Below are 20,800 nucleotides of genomic sequence, written 5' to 3' on the forward strand. Positions count from 1 at the left end.
TGACCGCCCGGGCCACCTACCCCTTTTTGTCAGTAGTGGTCGTTGACCCGCTTTTGGTTTATTATGTATTTTGCGTAATGGATATTGTATATGTTTCCCTGATGTTAATGCAAGTGTATATTTATAATGTTGTTTGTTATTTGTGCTACCCTTGGTCATGGTGTTTTATTTGTACGGGTGTATTGTTGCTTCCGCGTGTGCCTTGTTCTCTGTTTTGGGTTCTGGGTCGACGACGCGTCCTGGGACGTCGCAATAAATCGACCGCGGTAGGGTTGTCGCGTACCGTAGAGTTCGGGGCGTGACAGTTGCCAACTATTGAAAAAAGTTATTTTGTGTCATTTATCTTGCAAGGTGCCCTTGAAGAACTCACCTTAGTTATCCGAGAAATACCTAGAACTCACCTTAGGTAAATTGAAGGGATTCCTGGAACTCACCTCAGGTAGTTTGGAGATAAAAATGTTTGAACGAATCATGAGACTTCATAGAGCAACTCGAACGTCGGAACTCTTTGTTCTTCGAGGAAACATTGCTTGTCATACATGTTTAGAGCAGATATGTTGTTGACACCTTAATCTTGGCCAATCATTTAGAACTAGTTGCATAGAAAATTAGGGATTAATCTTTAACCCCTAAACAAAAATATTAAAATTAAATTGCGTAGCATATAGTTTTTAGGAGCATTTTGCATCATTAAATAAATCCATAAAAATTGCATTGGATCGGCGGTGGATGGACTCAAGTAAAGGTGATTTGTCTTAATTAATAAGCTGGACTGAGCCCATAAGAACATGGAATTCTGGCCAAGCCCATTGAACAAATATAAGGCCAAAAAGTTAATTAAAATTGCCAAATTAAAATCAACATCATAGTGTGGATGGTGGCTTGGAAGAGATACTACGGTGACGACATGAGCAATGTCAAGGAGGCAGCGTCGTTTCGGGACATAGTGAAGGAGATCGTGAGATACGGCAGGTATTCGAATCTAGGGGACTTCTTGGGGGTTTTGAGTTAGGTCTACAGGGGTTTCGAGAAGAGTATGTTGAGGCTGAACAAGAGAACGGACGAGTTCTTGCAAAATTTGATTGAAGAACACCGATAAAGGTATAAAAATGGTGGTTCAGAGAGCAAGAACACTATGGTGGATCATTTGCTGGCGTTGTAGTAGTCACAATCGGAGGATTACACTGACCAGATTATTAAATGGCTTATTCTGATACGGCTTGCGGCTTTCAATACAAAAATCTATTTGAAAGGGAAAAAGAAGGGAAAATTTCAAATCAGTATCTAAAGTGGAGTCATTTTCTCAAAAAGGGGTCCAAAGTGGATATAGTGCCAAATAAGGGCTTGAAGTGCCCAATCAATCTCAAATAGGGGCTTGAAGTGGCTAATTAATCTCAAGTAAGAGCCTGGGTTCACCGGCGTCTGGCGAGGGCCGCCCTCGCTTGGACTGGGTGGGTGAGGGCAACCCTCACTAGATCCGGAGAGAGTAAGGGTTGCTCTCGCCGGATCTAGCGAGGGTCGCCCTCGCCTAACGTCGGCGAGGGCAATCTCCGCCGGCCCCGGCTATGGCCGGCAGGGGGAAAAAAGGAAAAAGAAAAGAAGAAAAGGAAAAGGAAAAGAAAAAAACAGAAAAAAGAAAAAAGAAACAAAAAAATTTGAAAAGTAAAAGACGAAATTGCCCTTATTTAAGTCGCCGGAACTGTGACGTGCTTGCCGGCCGGTGAGCATTTGACCGGCCGGCGAACCCAGGTCCTTACTTGAGATTAATTGGGCACTTCATGCCCCTATTTGAGACTGATTTACCACTTTAAGCCCTTATTTGGCACTATGTTCACTTTGGACCTTTTTTTGAGAAAATGACCCCACTTTGGGTATTGATTTGAAATTTTCCCGAAAGAGAACGAAGTACATCTCCATTATAATTTGTCCGTTAATTTAGATTTGTCACTTCTAATAATAGTTTTCTAAGATAAGTCAAAATAAAATACCAAACAGAAGGGCGGTTTGCCAACATTCAAATGCACGACGGTCAATGTTAAAATGCACATCGAGTCCCAAGTCTTTTCCTTTTATAAGAGTCTAAGTCAAAATTTGAAGGCCACAGCTACGACAGATTCATATCAATAATTTATCTCTTACTTTCATTTTTTCTGCGATACACAGTGATGGGTTTAGTGAATTAATGGGCCACCTATGATGGGCTAACCCAGCCCATTAACCTTGAAAGAGCCCATGAAAGAAAATAACCGCAAATGGCAATTATTTTGGGGGAACAAAAGTGAGAAGAAGAAAAACACTGACGTGTGTTCTGCAAGTGGATTTGGTTCACCATCAGAAACTTTTACTTACTTGAAACCAAAAAGCGAATTTACTCGACAATCGAAGGATCGCTCTATCTCTCGAAGCTGCAATAGGTGCATTTAATCTATGGCAAAGAGGTATGTTCGTTTACATAATATGCTTCGTTCGATTGGTGATTCAAGTATAGAATGGGCACGTTTTCTGCGTTTTGCAATGTGTTTCCCGTTTTTTCGCAATTTCTGGGAATCCGTTTCCTTCATTGGTATTAGAGCATGTGTTCTTCTTTCCTGATCGTTTAACATGTTTATAAAACGGATTGTTGGCCGAAATTCGTGAAACGACGCCAACGAACGCTCGGGTACGAAAACCTAACATTCGACCGTACTGTTCGGGATCGTTTCTCGAAATTTCGTGCGATAAATTTTATTTTTGAAAGCATAGGGTCGTAGTGCTCGTTGAGACGAGCAAAACGGCGGGTGGCAAGCCGCCGAGAGAGGCCGAATACGCCGCCGCAAGCGGCGACTTTGCCGGCACGTGCGTCGCACGTACACAGCGGTTGCCGCGCACACATGCGACGCACGCGCCATGCGTGCGTGTGTGGGCGTGGTTGACATCACGGTGACGTCAACCATGCCGGTTATTTTTCTTCTAGGCCGAAAGGCCTGGCCCGGCAGGCCTGACCCGATCCAACCCGATTTCTAACCTGTGACCCGACCCTGCTGACTCGTTGACCTGACTCGGTCATCCGTTGACCGTTGACCGGCATTGACCATCGTTGACCTGCGTTGACCCCAAAAAAAAAAGGGTTCTATTCGCGTGATTAGTTGCGTGGAAGCTCCAATTGGAGCGTTTTCGGCAGCGATATGTCCATATTGGAATGTCTATTGTGATGTTCAATGGATTATGTGTTAATCCTTTATTGTTCTGCATTTGCTACAGGAACAAAGGCGCGCCATTGACAAACACCGATAGTCATGAGGATGGATGAACAAAAGAATACTCTCGCGAAGTTGAAAGCTGATTTAGCTGCTTATCGGTGGGATGGATGTCACATGGAAATGCATATCATGAAGGTTAACAAGATGATACGGGATATCATCTCGAATGGATACCATATGTTGGATTCAGAAAAGATTGATGCCCTAAGAACCACTCTTCCATATGAATGGAAAATGCTGATTGATGATTTGTGGAAGGGTCCGGAGATAATATTTTATGAGGATGGTGGATGGGATGACGGGGGTGATCCATGGATTCCAGAATACAAAAAGTTTGCTATGGATTTTCTTAAGGAATTCATGAGGATTGAGGCGAAAAAGACGTCAACCCTTGGGATGAACTCATCCTGGCGTAGAATGAACGCGCCATGGGGAAAACCCAAGGGATTTTCGACGGTCTTTTCATGGCTGCCCGATATGACCATCGATATTTCAAAGGGTTTTGACAATGAGGAATTTCTTAAGTCTTTTCCCAGTTGTTAGGAAAGTTAGGAATCGTTGACTTTATTTTATTTTAGTTTGGTTTTAGATATCCTAGGTGGATATTACTATTCATGTTGATATTCATGTTTCTTTCCTATGATGGATTCGTTCCTCATGTAAATATTTTTTTTTTATGAATAGATGTTGATGGATATTTTCTGTTATGAATAGTTTATGATACTATTATATTATAATATCTGTCTTATTAATATCATGTGGTTGAGTGGGAGTTCTAAAAGTTTTAGTAACTTTAAAGAACGTAATTTTACCTTAATGATTATATTAACGATAATTTCACATTAGGATTTTAGATGATGATTGGGAACATAGTGAACTTTCGAATCTAAAACCTATGTGAAATTACTCATTAATATAATTAGTTTGTGTAAAACTGATGCATAAATGAGTGGCATTAATAATTCGTGCTATATATTTGAAATGTTCAGATACCATGGCTTCAGCAACTAAGAACATAGTGGCTGAATTGAACAAAGGAGAGAAATTGAACGGCGAAAATTATGAAATATGGAACATGAAAATCCAATATGTGCTAGAAGAACAATAAGCACTAGAAGCTCTTAACCAACTTATGAAAGAACCTGAGGATTGGAACAATGCGCAGCATAAGAGAGATAGAGATGCATTTGCTGCATGGAAGAAGAAGAACTCGATAGCTCGCATCACGTTGCTGAGTAGCATGGAGAATGATATCATGCGAGAGTTCAGGCGTTTTGAGAATGTCAAGGAAATGTGGGAAGCATTAGCAGCAAGATTTGGTCATACGTCGGTGATCAAGCTGAGACAGCTCACTATAAGATTTGACTCGTATAAGAAGTCTCATGGTTAGTCCATGAAACAACACCTGAGAAAGATGTCGAACATGATCATTGAGCTGAAGGATGCTGGACACATTCTGACTGATGAACAGCAAGTGCAAGCAGTGATCCGTTCCTTGCCTTATAGCTGGGAGCACATGAAGGTGCACCTGACCCATAATGAGAACATCAAGACCTTTGAAGATTCCATGTGCCATCTTCAGTTAGAAGACGATCGCCTCATGGCGGCGAAACCAGAAACCGACATCTGTTATGCTGGTTCTAGCTCACATGGGGCTTCGGGCTCCAAGCGCAAGCACGTCGAAAGGTTTATGAAGTGGAAAGGCAAGGGAGCAAGTTCTTCGAGTAAGAAACCAAAATTTAATCAACATGACAAAGGAAAGCATTCTTTTGTTAAGAAGATGTCGAGGGTGAAATGCTACAACTGTAGCAAGAAAGGCCACTTCGCTTGCGATTGTGGCGAGCCAAAGAAGGTAAACTCCCCTTGCATTTTTTAGAACTTTGCCTATGTGTCAAGTTCTGTATTTTTAACTGAGTCTAATCCTTTGTGGACTGTAGATTCGAGAGCAACAGACCATGTAGCGAAGGACAGAGATGCCTTCGTGGAGTTTCGACGGGTTTTGACCGGAACAAAATGGATCTATGTAGGGAACAACTCCAAAGCTGAAGTTAAAGGGATTGGCACTTGCCAGTTGATGATGCGTGGTGGACACACATTGTTCCTACATGACGTATTATATGCTCCGGAGATTCGTCGAAATTTAGTGTCTGTATTAGTGTTGGTTAAACTTGGTTTTAATTTAAACTTCCATAATATTGGTGTTGATTTGTATTTGAATACGAATTACTATGGTTGTGGATACTTTCTGGATGGTTTTATTGTATTAAATGTTAATTGTGGTGATGTTAACGTTTGTTATTTCCTATTTGCATCTTCCAATTCTTATGAAAATGATGTGAATGTGTGGCATGCTAGACTTGGTCATATTGGCCAACAACGAATGCAAAGATTAGCCAAAGAGGGCTTATTAGGCAATATTGAAAAAGTTGATTTGCCTATTTGCGAGCATTACCTGGCGGGAAAAACAACAAAGAAACCATTCGAAAAAGACACAAGAGCTGAGTTTCCTTTGCAACTAATCTATTCTGACATCTGTGGTCCAATTAATATAAAAGCAAGATATGGGGCTATGTATTTCATCACATTCATAGATGATTAGACTCGATTTGGATATGTCTATTTGATTTCTCATAAATCTAAGGAATTAAGTTGCTTCAAGAAATTTATGAACTTGGTAGAAAATCAATTAGATAAGAAAATAAAAACGTTTAGATCCGATTAAGGTCGAGAATATTTATCTGAAGAGTTCAGAAATTTATATGATGAAAAAGGAATAGAAAGACAGTTGTCTATTCCATATACTCCTCAACAAAATGGTGTTGTCGAGAGGAGAAACAGAACCCTATTGGAAATGGCTAGGTCCATGATGGAACAAGCTAACTTACCAATCACCTTTTGGGGTGATGCTTTGTTAACTGCTGCATATGTACTTAACCGTGTGCCTTCTAAATCAGTTACTTCCACTCCGTATGAGTTATGGACAGGTAGAAAATCCGATTTAAGTTTTCTTAAACCTTGGGTTGTGCTGCTTATACTCACGAGCCCTCTCACAAGTATGGGAAACTGGGTCCTAGAGGCAAGAAGAGTATTTTTATAAGATACTCAAAGCACTCGAAAGGGTATGTGTTTATAGGTGAGCAAGAAAGTTGAAGTATAACTGAATTTGAATCACGAGATGTCACATTCTTAGAGAATGAGTTTCCTAAGAAGGGCGAAATAGGTTAGGATTATTCACTATTTGAAACCTTGGATCATGATAATGAAATTGATGAAGTTCGTCCAAGTGCGAGCAATGTGAGAAGTGAGGAATTAAATTCGACTCAATCTCAATTGCAACCGTTTGATAAGACGATATCATCATTATCTAATCCAAGTGGGAGCGTAATGAAGAATGATGTACCACGTGTACAATCTCCCGTACGGCGAACAAGTCGCAAAAGAGTTCCCCGACGACGTTTTGACATTGAAGGGGAAACTTTTATGGTCGCTCCACAAGATGAAGATGAGCCAAGGAATATAAATGAGGCTCTAAGTTGCCATAATAAGGAAAAATGGATAGATGCAATGGAAGAAGAAATGGAGTCAATGAAGTCAAATCATGTTTGGGAACTGGTTGATCTTCCAAAAGGACGCAAAACTATTGGGAACAAATGGGTTCTCAAAATAAAGCAAAAAAACTGATGGCTCAATAGAAAGATATATGGGTCGCCTCGTGGCAAAATGGTATAATCAACAGGAACGAATTGATTATGAGGAAACTTTTTCTCCTATAGTGAGATTTACCTCAATTCGCCTTATTCTGGCAATAGTGACAGGTATGGATCTTGAATTACATCAAATGGATGTAAAGACTGCTTTTCTAAATGGAGAATTAGAAGAAAAAATTTACATGGAGCAACCCGTTGGCTTCATTATGAAAGGCCAACAACAAAAGGTATGTCGACTTCTAAGATTGATATATGGCCTTAAGTAGTCTTCGAGACAATGGTATATACGTTTTCATAATGCCATAGTGGCATATGATTTTACAATGATTGATGAAGATCATTGCGTATATATCAAAAGATCCAAAGACCAATTTGTGATCTTATCATTATATGTAGATGACATACTGATTGCCGGAAGCAATAAGGAGTTAGTTAATACTGTAAAGAGTTGGTTATCGTCAAATTTTGAGATGAAAGATATGTGTGAAGCTGCATATATTCTTGGAGTTAAGATTTCAAGAGATCGTTCCAAGAGATTATTGTCTCTTTCGCAAGAGACTTATATCAACAAAGTTCTTGAACAATTTTGTATGCATGACTGTAAACCCATGGATACTCCTATTGCAAAAGGTGAAGGATTGAGCCGTAGATTGTGTCCTAAGACTCCACAAGAGAAGGAACAAACGAAACGTGTTCCTTATGCTAGTGCTGTTGGAAGTTTGATGTACGCGATGATGTGTACAAGACCTAACATATGTTTTGCAGTTGGAATGGTAAGTAGATACCAATCCAATCCAGGTCAAGCACATTAAAAAGCCATCAAAAGAATCATGAGGTATCTAAAGGGTACTGCTGATTATTCTCTGAGTTATCAAGGAAAGGATCTGCGACTTGAAGGCTACTCAGATGCTGACTGGGGAAGAGATTTAGATGAAAGGAAATCTACCTCTGGATTTGCATTCTTACTGAATAATGGCGTCATATTTTGGAGCAGTAAGAAACAAACATGTATAGCATTATCCACTATGGAAGCCGAGTTCGTGGCATTGTCAGTAGCAGTACAAGAGGGAGTTTGGCTTAAGAGATTTTTGAATCATTTAGGTGTTGTTGAGCATGCTGTAACCTCATTGTTAGTCAATTGTAATAGCCAAGCAGCGATAGCATACACCAAGGATCTGAAATATCATGGCAAGACCAAACATATAGATACAAAGTACAATTTTGTTAAAGATATGGTAGCACAAAAGGATGTGAACTTGCAGTACATATCTACGCATAGAATGATAGCAGATCCTATGATGAAGCCAATTCCTAGAAATGGGCAAAAGGATACTATAAGTGCCATAACTTGTGTACGGCGCTCACTTTGGTGCTATAACTTTTTCGGATCACTTTGGTGCCAAGTCGGAAGAAAACGATCACTTAAGTGTCATAACTTTTTTGGATCACTTCAGTGCTAAAATTTTTAAAAACGATCACTTAAGTGCTAAAATTTTGAAAAACGATCATTTAAGTGCTAAAATTTTTGAAAACGATCACTTAAGTGCCAATCTCCGGCAAGACTCCGGCGAGCCACGTCGCCTTTAGAAATTAATAAAAAAATGTCACGTCAGATTTCCGGCGAAAAATTGTGTACGGCACCGGAGTTGGCACTTAAGTGATCATTTTTCAAAATTTTAGCACTTAAGTGATCGTTTTCAAAAATTTTAGCACTAAAGTGATCAAAAAAGTTATGGCACTAAAGTGAGCGCCGTACACAAGTTATGGCACTTGTAGTGTTCTTTTGCCCCTAGAAATGTTTTCAATGGTCATGTAAAATCACTAAGACTGCGTAGATGCTGATATACTGAATATTGTAATTTCCATGAATGTTCACATTTAAATGAAATTGTTATATCATTGTTAATGCCTATGAGTTTTTTTTTATATTTATGCATCTTAATACTTAGTGTATTATGTCAAGAAAGTATGTCGGACATATAAGATTAACTCACTCACACGAGTAATCGCCTCTATTTACTGTGTGATAAATAGAGATGAGACAATTTTAAGCTTATCTTCTAGGTGATAATTGTTGACACCTAAATTTCGATTGACCATTTAATGATAATTTGTATAGAAAATTAGGGATTAAATTTTAACCCCTAAAAAAAAAAATTAAAATTGCATAGCATATAGTTTAAGTTCATATAGGTTAGTTGCATTCCGTATCGGATCGGCGGTGGCGAATAAGCTGAAAATTCATCGCGTAAACTCAGCTCAAGCACTGGGCTCACTCAAGGGATTGGGGGCCAAAATTCACAAGTCTAAAAGGCCTTGGTTGTCTTAATTTGAGCTTAAATCAGCCCATCAAGCTTAATTAGAGAAAAACCCAAATTAATTCGGCCCATTTGGAATTGAATAAAAATTAAAGGATAAAAGCCTAAGCCCTCTTAATCAACACGGTGTGCTTCCGTAGCCCGGAGTCTCTCTTAATCGACCTAGCGTGCTCTCATAGCCTGGAGTCCCATTGACACGGCATGCTTTCGTAGCCCGGAGTCCCTTCATCAACCTGGTGTGCTTCTGTAGCCCGGAGTCTCTTTACATTGACACGAAGTGCTTCCATAGCCCGGATTCCTTCCTACTTTCAAACAACAACATGAGACGTATCCTCATGAGTCAGAGATATTATCAGTTGTGTTGCAGTCGCTTGGCGTCTTTGACAACGTCCAGGCACCTATCGATCCAGCCTTCCCAAATATCTCATCCGAGTGCCTAAGGAGAAATCCAAATATATCATCCAAGTATCCGAGGAGAAATCCGGATATCTCACCATATTTCTCAATTGAGTGCCTGAGGAGAAATCCAGGCATCTCATCCGAGTATCCGAGGAGAAATCCGGATATCTCATCATATATCTCATCCGAGTGCCTGAGGAGAAATCCAGGTATCTCATCCGAGTATCCAAAGAGAAATCCGGATATCTCACCATATTTCTCAACCGAGTGCCTGAGGAGAAATCCAGGTGTCTCATCCGAGTATCCGAGGCGAAATCTGGGTATCTCACAATGTCCCTTTTCAGAACTCAGGAGGCGATATCCAGGTAATTGAAGTCCTATCGGAAGTCTTTGATCCTGTTAAGTATGTGATTGTCCTGTACCTCGCGTTAACTCTACCACTCCACAGGTAAGTAGCTCAAGGTATGTTTCTCATTTTTGCCAGCATGCATCACATTCATTGCATTAGCACGGTCAAAATTTAGGTATCATTTAGTCTTTGAATGCAACCTCGGCGAGCTCACCTTCAAAGAGGGGCAGCTGTTGACACCTAAATTTCGATCGACCATTTAATGATAATTTGCATAGAAAATTAGGGATTAAATTTTAACCCCTAAACAAAAATATTAAAATTGCATAGCATATAGTTTAAGTTCATATAGGTTAGTTGCATTCCGTATCGGATCGGCGGTGGCGAGTAAGCTGAAAATTCATCGCGTAAACCCAGCTCGAGCACTCGGCTCACTCAAGGGATTGGGGGCCAAAATTCACAAGTCTAAAAGCCTTGGTTGTCTTAATTTGAGCTTAAATCAACTCATCAAGCTTAATTAGAGAAAAACCCAAATTAATTCGGCCCATTTGGAATTAAATAAAAATTAGAGGATAAAAGCCTAAGCCTAAGCCCATTAGGACTAGGAAACCCGGCCAATTAACTTAGGGTTGCGATATAAATATGTGATTATACCCCTCTAATTTTCGGAGGCCACACAATTGACATTCACGGCCACAATTGAAGAGAAAGGGAGAGAGTGTGTTCAGAGAAGAGAAAACTGCACAGGCGGTACTCTCCCTTAGGTGTTCTCACGGCGGCCCTTGGCATCCATCCGGCATCTACCTCCTTTATCCCTGGCCGTCAAGCTCTCTCTATGGAGCATTGCAATCGTTCATCCACACGCACGGCTGCATGTCCTGGGGCTTCCAGCCTCTGTTTTGCTCTCTGCATCGAGCGCCTTCACGTCCACAGGACAACATCAGCAAACTCTCTTCGTAGCTCCATCATCCCGCAATATTCACTCCCCGATCCAGGTTTGGGTGAGAGTTCTGATAAAGTTCCATTCTTTTTCATTAAATTGCTAAGTGGAGTGTAGGGCCGGAGACAACACCACCAAAGGAAAAGTCAAGAGAGGGAGCCAAGTGGTGGAAGTTGGGTGAAGGACTTGAACCCCCGTTGCCATAATTCCGAATCATCGAAGACTCCTGCGAGTTCCATCTAGTTTGACGGTTTCACCAAGGTCGAGCAAGGCCAATATCTCCCGACCAATGTCGATATCACGTCACGTTTTTTTTGTGGCGACCGCTTGCAATCCTGAAGTCCGCGGTCAAAAAGAGTTGCCAGAATCTCGGTTAAATAATTTTAAGTGGTGGATTTGTCCTCTTTTGAGTGTTGTCCAGATTTGATAATAACATCATAGGCTTTGTGATATTATTTCATGCAAGCATAAGAACAGCTAGCAAGGAGATCGTGAAGAGTTTGGACATGTGGCAACTACAGACATTGGGGAGAAGAATAGACAATACGGTATTGCACTACCGTTCGTAAACCATCACACCCCCGTCAGCCGTAAGTCATCTACCGGGAGCATCCTTAGCCGTGACGTCGACAAGCTGCTTGTGATCCACAGTTGAGCACCCCACACAGTGAGTAGCCCCGTCGTCGAGCACTGACGAGCACCATACACCGCCGGTCATCCTCCGAACCTCGTCCCGATCCGCGAGTCCAATCCCGAGACGACTCAAACTTGAAAATTATCCGCGAAATTAGGTAAGATTCTCATCCAATATTCTTAGAATATTTGATTTCCTAATCTTTCGGGTGTTTGAATATTTTGTGGATATTTTTGGTGGATCGTTAGATATCTGAGGATAATGAATGTGATATCCGCAATATTCTAAAACACTCAAAGTTAAGAATTATTTCTAATTTGACAACGTATCTGGACGACTATCCCGACCTTATCCCTAAGGTACGATACGCGGCGATGCGGAAAATCGTTATCTTATCCATAATCACTTGGATACGATAATAGATTTTATTCGCTTTCTAAACTCGAACAATCAGCTTTCCGTCGATATCTATAACCCTATAGATATGACCGTTAGTTTGATTTCTTTTCCTAATTCAAATTTTCATAAGAAGAATCTTGCGGATTGCGTGGATTGTTTGAATGCGGTTGTTATCTTTGTTTGATTTTTTTTTAAATAAAGAAAATCCAAAAATATGTTAGTTAGGATTTAAATTAGAAGTTTTGCATGTGTAGGGAACCCTAAATGTATCTAGAAGATAGGATAATTATTTAATTTAAATTAGGACTTGAGATAATTTATTTCCTAGTTTAAATTAGGTGTTATTCTAATCCTAATAGATTATTTAGGTTATTTTAAGATTCCGAATTTCCATGAAAATCCCAAAAAGAATGAGTTACTTTAGGATAGATTAGGATAGATTGCATTCTTAACTTGAGTAACTTTAATTTCGAATTTTAATAAAAAAAAATCAAAAAAAGAAGTTGTTAGATTGCGTGTTATTTTAGACATTTTTTTAATTTTGAATTTCATTGGAAAAATACCTAAAATAAATCATTTGTCCGTTATTAGAATTAGGTCACGTCGTCGCATGACATATAGTTCGCATGCTAGGTTGCATGAATCGCATGTCATTTTTTGCACGTCATTGCATATAGGTTAGTTTGCATTTTAATAAAGCGCAAACCCTAAGAACATCTTGAGTGCCTTGCTTTGTTAATTAGAAATCATATTAGGATTGTCCGTGTGATTTTCTACTAACAATGCAGATGCTTGTGTTGCTCTAAGGTACGTCATTTTCCTAATCTTGCAATTTTTTTATTGCTTTCTTGGGTGTTAAATTGGTGGTTTGCACACCTGCATAAACACCTCAAATGTTAGTGATTAGGTAATAAAATGGATTCAGACTGCCTGCATAAACATTTTTTGAAAAGAAAAGGTACCGAAAGGGCGTTAGACTAGATCTAACGTAACCAAGTCCCCGAGCTTAGAATATCTGGTTCGTAGGAATAAAACATATCTCCTTATGTTTTATTTAGGTTTCTAATCGACTTACCACAAATAAATTAGTGGCGACTCCAAGCATGAAAACTTTTGCATGTTAAAAACTATTAGTGGCGACTCTAAGTTACGAATTGGTAGGGCTTGGGAGGGCTCGAGTTAGGCTTAGTCCTAATAATCCATTAGCCTGATAAATTTAGGTCACGATAATAATCGAGAGCTCAAGCTTAAAATATAAATGTCGCCTTAGCTAAGTGCTAAGATGAGGACATAACATTTACTATGTCTGAAAGTAAAATAGTCCACATATTTTTCTTTATCTGTCTTTGATGCCAGATGTGAGTTTTGATGGATTCTTTAGAAGAGTAGATACGTGAACTCAAGTTTAGACATTGAGTATGTCTGAACTATCATCTGTACGGTATTGAATGTAAAGATATACGCTCCACAGGAAAGGAGTTAATACCGTAATACGTATTTCATATTACGCATGCATGAGACGACCAATAAGAGTGGCAAAAGTTTCGATCTCAACTTTATGCCGTGTGAGACTCTTGAGGATATGAGTTCCTCATTTAGTGCCCTCACGACTCTGACTTATTTTCAAAGTTTCTATTCAGTGTTCGCTATCTTAGGGTGTTGCCAATGGCCATGAATGATTCGATCTAATGGGGCATTTCTAGAAAAGCGAGCTGGACTGAAATAGAGAGGTTTAAGGAAAGAGGAAGATCAATTTATTTATAATGTCACATCCTATTTTTTGTATTCACAGGTCGACCAATTATGATTTTGAGTAAATCATAGTTGTGAATACAATATATGAGATACTAAAAGAGATCAAAAGAGATATAAATGTGACTGATTGATGTAGGGTACTGCATACTATATCTACTCGAAAACGTTATGCCCAATTTGAGCTGCTATGTATTCCTAACAGATGCATGGCAACGAGCTCTCGAAGTATACCGGTCGCACGAATTATTTGCTAGTATGAACATTGCAAAGAAGAGAGAGTTATGCATAGCCCACCATGTGTGAGTGGGGGATGATAGGTTTTGTGAATAAATGGGCCGCCCATGATGGGTTAACCTAGCCCATTAACCTTGAAAGAGCCCATGAAAGAAAATAACTACAAATGGCAGTTATTTTGGGGGAACAAAAGTGTGAAGAAGAAAAACACTGACGTGTATGCTGCAAGTAGATTTGGTTCACTATCAGAAACTCTCACTCACTTGAAACCAAAAAGCGACTTTACTCGACAATCGAATGATCGCTCTATCTCTCGAAGCTGCAATAGGTGCATTTAATCTGTGGCAAAGAGGTATGTTCGTTTACGTAATATGCTTCGTTCGATCGGTGATTCAAGTATAGAATGGGCACGTTTTCCGCGTTTTGCAATGTCACGCCCCGTACTCTACCGGAACGCAACATCCCATCGACGGTCGATTATGGTGCAACGCTCCCAGGAAGCATTGCCGACCCAACACCCAATCAGAGATCAAACACATACGGAAGCAACGTATATAAATAAATATATACACCCATACAATAAATCGCATGAGACTAAGGATAGCCAAGCAATAAACAACGATCAACGCAGAAAATATGTACATACTTATATCACTATTTTAAAACTCTTTTACAGTGCTCCCAACAACTCAAATAAAACACCAACTCCTAGGAATAACCAAACAGCCACTTCTCCGATCTGCTCCGTCTCCACAGGGGTGCACGCTCAACGACCGCTGGACGAAATGCAGCATCCCAAAAAGTGGTGGTGTCCTCGGCATCCTACGGCTGGGAGTCTGAAAATGTTTCGGTTTACACAACCGTGAGACGAATCTCAGCGAGTATGACTCCCTAAACCTAGGCTAGGCTAACATGCAATCTCCTGACCGACAGCACAAAACAACATAACTAACCAATTTATAAATAAACTCCGACCTAGGCCCTCTGACCCAGATCTCTTACCTGGCTGACCCTGCAGGTTATTAACAATCATGATTTAAATCAAGTCACATACGCGAGCACTCGGTTCATGCATACGTCAAACGTATGCTCATACTTAATAATGGTAATAACGCGTGTCAATTACCGAGTCCCGCACACCCGCAAACCGGCCCATGCATTCTTATGTATGCAATGCTATCGTCACACCATACTCATGCCTCGGCTCACTAGCCCACACCGGCACCTTGGCACTTGCTCAATTTATCATTTATTACGACCCGCGTAAAACGCATCAGTCTCTTCATTTAATCACAACACTTCGTGGCCGCGTTAAAATGCATCAACTCGGCCCAAGGTCTCTCAGCCGCGTCAAAACGCATCGGGCGCAACACCGATCTCCTCACGAACCGAGCCCGCGTAAAACGCATCGGGTTGGTCGTCTTCCGGACGTCGGGCATCGTCCGCGTAAAACGCATAGGACGGCACACCCCGCGTAACACGCATCGGGCGAAATTGTGATCACACATACACACAATCAATTATTATCGCACCCCGCGTATCACGCATCGGCATTTAGGTGATCACATGCTCATGGCAGTACGCATTCTCGCACAATTCATCACACACCTCGTTTCCGGCATTCACTATGCGTGCCATGAAATGCAAAACAATGCAACATGAGCATCAAGCACAATTCAAGCATTCAGATTAATTTCATGCCGCAACAATCGTTCACCGGCCAATTAATACCATGCGGCTCAATTCCACAATGTGCAATTCAATAATCCAATCAAGCCATCATATGGCCAATCACACTACGCACAAGTCGGCCACGCTATCACGCGACATGGCATTACTCAATTTCCCAACAATTGGGTGCAGTAAATCAACCGATCAATCAACCCGGGTATACCCAAAGCGTCCAATCACATAATCCCCGATTAAACTGTGCTAGTCCAATAATTATTTCTAATAATCCCACTAAATTCCTTAGACTTAATTTCCAACGATCGATCCTCAATCCAGTTCGAATTACACACCGGTACTACCTAATCCAAATCCAGACTACACCGATAATACCTAAGCCAACATGCCGAACACAATCATTCACCAAATCAACGAATCCAACGCATCCTTGGCACATTCAATATATTTCCACTTTGGTTCAACGAATCCCACATTCATTCGCACGTTCATTCCAAGGTAGTTCAATGCGTTAAAGGCCCGCCCTGGGCAAATCCATCTCAATAGTTGTTCTCACCACTTCGGGGTCATTCAATATGATTTATACACGTCCTAATCATCCCCTAAAAATGCCTAAATTCTTGTCATTAGTCCATTATTCTTAGAATATTCAACTTGGGCACAAATTAGGCATTTTCGGTACTGAATGAACAGTACCAGGAAAATTAACATTTAGGCACTAAACCACCTTTAAACCATCTCATTAAGGCCTAATCACCTACCCCAAACATCCAACCACCAAATACATATAATTAAGCCTCAAATGAGCTTAATTAACACTTGAATTGTCTAATTTCAAGCCTTGAATCATTGAATTCAATTAGTGCAAAACTTAGACAAATATGCACAATTTCGGTACTTTGTGAACAGTACCAGAACAGGGGCTGTTTTGAACACTAATCCACACTTAAATAACCTCATTAAGCCCTAATGACCTATCATAATCATCCTACACCCAAATAAACATCATTAGGTCCTAAATGAGCTTAATTAACCCCTAATTACCCCCTAAGGACACAATTAGACTAATTAAGGGTTTGGGGTTTATACTCGCCTATTAACGACTCGGGACGAAGGGAACGGGCGGTCGATCACCGACGAACGGTAAGGATCGACGGCGGCGTTCCGATGCAAGCCGGCGGTCCGCGCGGCAGACGACTAAACGGCGATTTGCTTGCGTTTGCTTCGTCAGGCCGGAAATGGGCCGAGGTGGTCATTCTTGGGCGGAAAGGGCCGGTGGTGCGGCTCGCGGGAACAGCCGGTGTCTTGTTCCAGCGTGAATGATTTAGTTTGAGCGTAACGTGAACTCGCACGGAAAATGGGAAAGAAGAAGGAAATTCTCGGGGGATTTGGCCGATGGTCTGTGCTTGGAGAGAGAGTGATCGGTCAAATAAGGGTCAACAATTGATTTAGTGGGTTCCAAGTGTCATTATCTTAGGCTATTGGACAATTTTGCCCTTGATCCAAGGGCTATCCTTCCTTCTCATCCAATAATTTAGGGGTAAAATGGTCATTGATCCTTAACCCAAGCTGACCAGACCTGGTTTAGCCCTAACTCACCTTGGTTAGTCCCCTAATTAAATCCAAAATTCGGAATTACCAAAAATGGGTCCAAGGGCATTTTGGTAATTTTTCGGTCCCGGTCAAAATTCCAATTTTCGCACACACGTGTTCCATATGTGCGTGGCCAACATAATATGGCGTCGAATCGCGAAATTCACTTTTTAAGTCCTCGAAAACTCGATCGCAAAGTTTCGGGAATAAAATAATATTATTTTTTCAATTTTTGTCGATATTCCACTTTTGGCCAAAACCACTCTAAATGTGCGTGGCCACCCCAAAATGACATTGGCCGCGAAAATAACCTCAAACGGCCTCCGAATCCGGCCTCGGTGCCCGGGGACAAAACCGTGATTTCCACCCCGGACCGAAATTCCAATTTTCACTCGTACTAACCCCAAACGTGTGTGGCCAGCGTAATATGACGTCGATTCCAAAAATAGTCTCTTAAGCCTTTGAAAATCGACCTCGAAATCCGGGCTCAATTCGTGAACAAAACTCGCTAAACTTTTAATTTCGTGGTCTCTCACTAACAGGTTGTTTAGGAGTTACGCGTATCGACCTAGGGTTATCCATATCGTAATGGTCTCGATCATTGAGAAAATGAGAAATTATCATTAGTTCCGAGGTCACGATCGCTCGGTTCAAGTTCAAGACGGTTGGCCACGTGTACTTTCGGTCTTGCGGAATCACACGCGATCCGATGGTACATCTTTGGCCTTGGCCAAACCAGATCCGTTACCTTTCCTAAGATCGGTCCATACCGGTTCATAATATTCTCTCGTCATTTCTTGAGATCGGTGCCCAATTCACGATCGGGTCCCCTGGTCCACGTACCATTTTCCTAGTTAGCCATACCCCATTGGTTAGTATCCCGAGAGTGATCGCTCTGGGCGAGACTTACTAAAATGAAATGCGAAATATGGTCAATTTATTGATCCCGGAATTACATCGAAATTCAGGCTGTTACATGCAATGTGTTTTAGAGAATGTGTTTCCCGTTTTTCCGCAATTTCTGGGAATCCGTTTCCTTCACACATGTTATGATTTTAGCCGGTACCGACACTTCAGCCGTGCCGCTTGAATGGGCAATGTCGGAGTTACTCAATCATCCTTCTGCTCTGAAGAAGAAAGTTACGCAGGAGTTGGATAATGTAATTGGCGAGCAACAATTGATAGACGAAACCGAGACATCGAAACTTCCCTTTCTCCAAAGCATTATATCTGAAACACTACGATTACATCCGGTAGCTCCACTTCTTGCACCACACATGTCCTCCGAGGATTGCTTAATAGGTGGACACAATGTTCCTCGTCTCACCATTGTACTAGTCAATGCATGGGCCATCCACAGGGACCCGAAATTGTGGGATGACCCGACTAGTTTTAAGCCAGAGAGGTTTGAAATGGTGAAGTTGGACCCGAAATGGTGAAGTTGGTCCCAAGAAGTTCTTGCCGTTCGGGCGCAGAAGGGGGGCATGTCCCGGATCGGGCTTAGCTTAATGGATCATGAGCTTAGCTTTAGGCTCTTTGGTTCAGTATTTCGAATGGAAGAGAATCAGCCAGGAATTAGTGAACATGAATGAAGGAAGAGGTGCAACTATACCTAAGGCAGTGCCCTTGGAGGCAACGTGCAAACCTCGTACGATCATGGCCAAGATTATCGATCAGTGAGTAATGATGGACATGTTGCTTTTCCTACTGTTTATGTTTTTACCAATCCTGACATGTAACGAAACTTGATAGATGTAAACTTTAATCAAATAATGTTGTGTTGTGAGAATTATGTATAAAATTAATGTGTGGAGTGGCATGGCAAGTTGTTGTTAAATATTTAGCAAAGTTCATTTATTCATATGCTCGCTTACGATTTGTTACACCGCTTAGTATACCGATTATTGGGATGAACTTCAATATTTTTCAGTATTTGGCTAAAACTTGAAAAATGAATTGGAAAATATTTTCCGTCGTTTGGTAAAGAAAATCCGATTTGATTTTTCTAAATAGACATACATTATTTAGGAACTAGGGACTTGCATGTAGACGGTCGGGCAATCAGGTACAAGCACTAGGGTCCTAGGTTTGGCCTCGATAGACCCCGACCTAGGTGCCGGGGACCGGGGCATAGACTTTGGAGTCTCGATCCTGACCTCAATGGACTCAGGCATGAGTGTCGGGGACTTAGGCTCAGGCATTGAGGTCTCGGGCCCAACCTCAATGGACACGAGACAGGCCTCAATGGACCTGGACGCGGGCATGGGGTCTTGAGCCTGGCCTTGATTGATTGAGGTGGGTTCCAGCATCACGGACCCATCCTCGATGGACCCAATACATAAGCTTAGGTCCCTAGCACGGGCACTGTTGTCCTGGGCCTGAGCAGGGGCAGCAATGTGCCGAGCCTGGCCTCGATGGACATGGGCATGTGTGACATTCCGAATTTCGGAGCATTTTTTGGATTTATAAAACGTGTAATTCGTCAGTGTGCTTATAGTAAAATCTCGCCTGGGAACTAATCACTCTCGGTTATTATTTTTAAATTAGAGATTTCGCTAGAATCGCACTCGATCGAATTTGGCCATTATTTAGAGCCCAAACTTTGATGTCGAATTTCTCGGAGTTTCGGGACGAATTTAATTGGACGGTGTCGATATTATTGTGGCCAGCGTCGCTATTGCCAGGAATATGTGAAAAGTGGATTTTTGATCGGGTGCAGATTTGGACTAGTAGACCTCCCTCGTAGTGTGTTTTGAGTTATTTTCTTTTGGCCCTTTTTCCTATATTTTAATTAGGATTTTTCGGGAACCGTTAGATCGTTTTTGGATTCGAATCGTGGCCGTTGGATCGCGATTATTGCGATTTGACTTTTCCTCTCTCTTCTCTCTCCTCCCCTCTTTTCCGCCGGTTCCCCCATGCGCTTGACACCCCCATTCCCAGCCGACCAACCCCTGCCAACTCTTCTCTCTCTCTTTTCTTTTATTTTCCTTTTTCTTCCCTTTTCTTTCTTCCTTCTCCCTCCTTCTCCTCCCCCGACGCCATAGCTTCTGGTTTCTACTTCTCCCTCTGCCCGACCGTTGCCGAAGCTCGCTATCCGCCTTACACCACCGCGAGCCCCGCCGTCGCCGTCGTTGTCGCCGCCCAACAGCAGCTCGCCGCCGTGAGCCTTGCCCGGCCGCTCGTCGCCGCAAGCTCAACTCGCTGCTGCCAGTAGCTCGCCGAACCGAGCTCGTCCGTCCGCGCCGCTGCGCCGGCCCGACCCTCGCGGGTCGCCCCAGTGTCGCCGCCCGGCCGGCCACCCCCTCTCAACCCGCAACTTCTCTCCTTCCTCTCTCTCGTCATCACCACCCCCGGTGACTTCCTCCCCCTCCACGCCGTCGCAGCCAGGGTCATCGTCACCCTCGCCGCTTGCTCGCCCGCCGACCAGCCCGGCCAACAATGAGCCCAAGTTAGCGGCAGAGCCGTGCCAGGCTCAAAGCCGCTTGCCAGCCCGTGCCCGGCTTACCCAAGCCATGGCCGACCCGTTGCCACGCATCCCGGCCCGCAC

At 42.0% G+C, this 20,800-nt stretch overlaps 1 pseudogene; it reads left to right on the top strand.

The window, feature by feature from the left end:
• The first annotated feature begins 874 nt into the window (after positions 1 to 874).
• Positions 875 to 19,046, top strand: LOC130137468 ((+)-piperitol/(+)-sesamin synthase CYP81Q1-like; annotated as a pseudogene).
• The last annotated feature ends 1,754 nt before the right edge of the window (positions 19,047 to 20,800 follow it).

Source organism: Syzygium oleosum, unplaced genomic scaffold (assembly GCF_021117445.2).
Source record: "Syzygium oleosum isolate NSW1041296 unplaced genomic scaffold, Sole_v2.1 Sole_v2.01, whole genome shotgun sequence".
Lineage (NCBI taxonomy): Eukaryota > Viridiplantae > Streptophyta > Magnoliopsida > Myrtales > Myrtaceae > Syzygium > Syzygium oleosum.